This window comes from Rhinolophus sinicus, linkage group LG06 (assembly GCF_036562045.2).
Source record: "Rhinolophus sinicus isolate RSC01 linkage group LG06, ASM3656204v1, whole genome shotgun sequence".
NCBI lineage: Eukaryota > Metazoa > Chordata > Mammalia > Chiroptera > Rhinolophidae > Rhinolophus > Rhinolophus sinicus.
Genome location: NC_133756.1, coordinates 162,933,266 through 162,937,692, shown reverse-complemented (window position 1 = coordinate 162,937,692; position 4,427 = coordinate 162,933,266). Strand labels below are relative to the sequence as shown.

Genomic DNA, 4,427 nt, shown 5'->3' with positions numbered 1-4,427 from the left:
GAAATTTCAAAAACAAAACAAATGTAGCCTTGTTGGGACACGGGTTCCCGGAGGGAGGGATGTTTGCAAGGCTGTTAAACCAGGATGGCATTCTGGCGACAGCCACCTGCTCCTTGGGCAAGATCCATGGAGAGGGGGTGAGGAGTGGGATCAGTGTTCCCCCAGAGCTGGCACAGTGTTGGGCAGACTGAATGCATATGAGAAATATGGGCAGAACGAACGAATGAATGAATGAATGAATGAATGAATGAATGAATGAATGAGTGAGTGAGTGAGTGAGTAGAGTGCAGGGGACGAGTGAATTTGGCAGGTGAGCGACTTCCCTCTCCTCAGCCCAGTGAACTCCAGTGTGCTGGGGAAGGGACCTGTGTTCCCAAGTGCCCAAGTCTCCAGGTGGCAGACCTGGGACCCCACAGCAGTAGGGACCTGTACCACCCATCCAGGGGCCACCTGGTGCAGTGAGGGGTCAGCGAGCTCCTGGACCAGCCCAGGCTCAGAGGGCGTCCGTCCCTTCCTGGGAGGTTCCACTATCCCACCTGCTGTCCCTGCCAGGGTTCCAGGGACTGAGCCCCTGACCCATCTGGCCGGGGCAGGCAGAGTGCTCGCCACATGCTTGGCAACTGCCCGAGGAGATTTCAGGAAGGTGGCCCTAAGAATGAGACTCTGCATGAATGAAGGAATGTGTGGTAGGAAGTGACAGTGGTGACTCAGGGTGACTCAGCCTGGAGCCTGCCAGGGGCCAGCTGAGCAGCTGTCTGCGGCCACGGCAGCACTCACCCACCCAGTTCCCCTTTCCCCACCTCTCTGGCTTCACGCCTACACAGTTGGAGAAAAGAAGGTACATAGCAGGTGCCTAGACTGAGCCTAGGAAAGAAGTAGAGACTCTGTGAGCAGGAGAGGAGATGATTAACAGAGGTCAAGGGGCTGAAAAAGCTGAATGGAGAAGAGGCCCCAAGTCTCCTGGTCCTAGCTTAGCTCATCAGTTCCCCAGGCTGCAGACCAGTTGGTGGAGGTCACGGGCATCGTGCCAGGCAGCCAACTTCTGTCCAGGAGGACGTGCTGGCTCCACCAAGGCCTCCGCCAGAATCATTTCACTTTGCCAACATCCCATCCTTGCGATGGACTCAGATGCTTATTCCACTATCTATCAACCCTCAAATTCATCTATCCATCTGTCCACCTACCCATTCAATGTGAACCCTTCCTTGCAGCCTGGCCATGACCTCAGCATCTGGAAAATACACACATCATCCTGTGTTCATTCATGCTCCATTCTCCAGCCAGCCAGCCAGCCATCAATCCATCCATCCATCCATCTGTCATCCATCCTTCCATCATCCAGCCACCCATCCAGCCACCCATCCATCCATCCATCCATCCATCCATCCATCCATCCATCCACACTCTCATCCATACACTCATTCATCCACACATTTACCCACTCACTCATCTATCCTCACTTAGACCATCCACACAGGTGTCAATCCATTTAATCTTCAACATACCAGTCTGGCCATCCATCCATCCATCCGTCCCTCAATTTTTAATTTAGTGAACCAAACTTCATGAGCCTTGACAAGGTAGCTGGTTCTGCAGCTTTCCCTTTCCCCCCAGTCTTCCATCCCCCACTTCCTCCCATCCAGCCATGAAACCTTGTCCATTCCAATAGCTTTCATGACTCAGATCATGACCCAGGACCTTTGGGAGCTCACAGTCACAAGGGACAGACAGGATCTGGACCCGGAAAACTCTAGACCAGGAAAAACTGCTACCTCCTCTTCCCCCCTCTCACCTTGTCAACTGTGGTCCCTTGGTCTTCTTCCTGCTCCTGCTGATCTTCATTCCTCCTCTGATTTGGGAGGGAGAAGCTCCCTAGTTCCCGCTTCTCCGGCCACCTGGCTCCAGGGGAGTGGGCTTGAAACCTCTGGGAGGGCAGGCCTGGGGCTCCAGCCCCCGGGGCAGCAGTGAGTGTGAGCAACGCCTGAGCTTCCTGCCTGGCCCCAGCCTGCCCGCCCAGTGCTTCTAGGTACAGTCTGTGGGCTTGGCTGCAGGTCCTAATTAATTCTGGACCAACCCCGCACTTTGAGATTGCTGGATAAGAGGGAATTCCAGATGGACAGCTCAGCCTCATAAACCCATAATTGACTGTTTTTATAATCATAATAATACCTTACAGCTTTTGCATTTCAAAGTGCTTCACTTCCATGAGTGGATTTCATGCCAGCAAGCAGCCATGGCTGGGGGGTCAGGAGGGCAATGAACAGTGACCCTGGACAAGACTGTCCTCCAAGAGCCTCAGCCTCCTCAACTGTGCAGGGGAGGCGATGCCCACCGGGCTGGTGGCACGAGGTCGAAATGAAACCGTCTGTTGGAGAACCCAGCGCAGTGCCCTGGGGTGCGTGACAGGAAGCTGTGGTCACCCGGGTGAGGGTGGCAGGGCCAACAGGCTGCCCCACCTGCCGTTGAGAAACCGCATCCTCTCAAGTGGTCCAGAAGGTGCCACAGACTTGAGGTTCCATGGCGACGTCCAGCGCCTTCTGCCTCCATCTCTGTCCTACAGGGGACTCCTGAGCGTCAACCACCATCTTTTCTTTTCTCTGTTAAATTGTCATTCTCTGTTATTAACTGTGAGACACAAACAACCTCATTGAAACAGTCTCCACAGGTAACAAATGGCCATGGATGAAAGATGGGACCTGCAAACGCAGTCGGGACCAACGTGGCTGAGCGCAGACGAGGACCCTGCACCGCCAGCTGCAGCGGAGACCTTGATGGCTGCTCAGGGTCACCTCTGAGCCCTGTTCTTCTGGGTTCCAGAGCCACTAGAGCCTACAGACAGGGAGCTGCTGAGATGTCCCCCGGGAGAGTCCCAGGGATGATGCCTCACCCCAGAGACAAGGGGGCCCAGGCCTGGGTGACAGGAGCAGGGCCGGCTGTGGCCTCTCACGCAATAGTCCTTTCTCTTTGGTTCAAGGTCAGGGGCGAAACTCTGTTTTTACCCTGCCTTCACTCTTCCCAAAATGGCCAAGCTACAGGGTCTTAGATCTCCCGTTGCTCATGGTCTTGGCCGTCCCTGTCCACTGGGCCTGGGGGTGTCGCTACCACCCCCTGGGGTGGCCCACTGCTCCGTCAGGGCTGTCCTTGCCTTGCCTCCCCTGTCAGGCCCCCCTTCCCAGGCGGCCCCTCCTCAGCTACCTGGCCCACCAAGGCATCCAGAGGCCAGGCCTGGCTTTCGACTCAGCTGGGCCCCCGCCTCCTTCCCGCCCTCCCTTGTCCTGGGCCTCTACCCCCTGGGCACTCTCCTCCCCGGCTTCCCCGATGGCCCTCCCTCCGGTCCTGCAGCTCACCAGCCGTTCTGTGATTCCAAGCCCTTAAGCAGACTGTCCCTCTGCCTGGAACCCCTCCCCCACTTTACTGCCCCTCCATCCCTTCCCCTGGCTGATGTCTCCTCACCCTTCAGCAGTCTGTCCAGGTACCCCCTGGAATCGCGTCAAAGACACTGGCATCCCAGGGGCTCCAGGACCAACTAATGAGTGAAGAATACATAACACTAGGAGCCCCTCCAGGTTCCCCTGTAGACATTTGAGACATGGCCCCAAGAGGAGACGTGTGGCTGGGTTTAGGAGTTTGTTCCTTAATGGGCATCATTCTCTCCTTACTCCTGCATCTTCCTTCATCCTTGGATCCATCCCATCCTGGAAGGTGAGAACCACAAAGAGGAGTGGGCCCGTCAGGTCAGAAGCCGGCTGCCCCACCCGGACCCTGGCCTCCTGGCTGCCTGGGATGAAACCCAGTCCCCGGAAGGACCAAGGCCTCTGTGGCCAGTCTCAGGCTCCCATCCCTGCCCAGCCCCCCAGGGAGGGGGAGCCAGGAAGCGGGAGGGGGAGAGATGAACACCTGCCATTTAGATCACAAACTAGGGCCCCTTCATCATCCCCACCCCAGCACCCCTGCCGCCCCCTGCAAACCTGCAAACGCCATGAACTGGCCACAGGGCTGGGGGCCTGAAAACGCAGGCAGGACACGGGAACCAGGCAAGTCCTGTTTTTGTGAATGAAACAGCCCAGCTTCCTGCCAGCCTCGCCTGACCACTCTGTAACCTCGAGGGAAGTGCTGACAAAAAGGGGAACTTCAAAATCTAAGTGTGAGTCAGACAGAAGGAAAAAAGAGAGCAATTCTTCTTGGGTTACATTAAAGCCTCAAACTGAGATTTGCCCCAGAGTTGGAATTGCAGACCTGGCCCCTGCAGGAGGTCCCTGGACTCAAGTAACCTTGTCTTGTCTGCTATATTAGGGGTCCTCTGTCCCCTTATACCCCATTTGGGCAGGAAAGGGCCACCCTACATTTCCTGTCTGGGGCCCTTGACAGGGGCCAGCTATGGAGGAACACTTCTGGTCCTTCACCCATTCACTGTTCATTCAGCAAAT

The 4,427-nt window shown here is 56.2% G+C and overlaps 1 long non-coding RNA gene across 1 annotated transcript; it reads right to left on the bottom strand.

Annotated features, from left to right (window-relative positions):
- Positions 1-2,136: 2,136 nt before the first annotated feature.
- LOC141572477 (uncharacterized) lies at positions 2,137-4,084 on the bottom strand. The gene is made up of 3 exons (XR_012497828.1): positions 3,969-4,084; positions 3,454-3,695; positions 2,137-2,597 (listed from the first exon to the last, which is right to left on the bottom strand). It is a non-coding gene; the product is annotated as an uncharacterized LOC141572477 (long non-coding RNA).
- Positions 4,085-4,427: the final 343 nt, after the last annotated feature.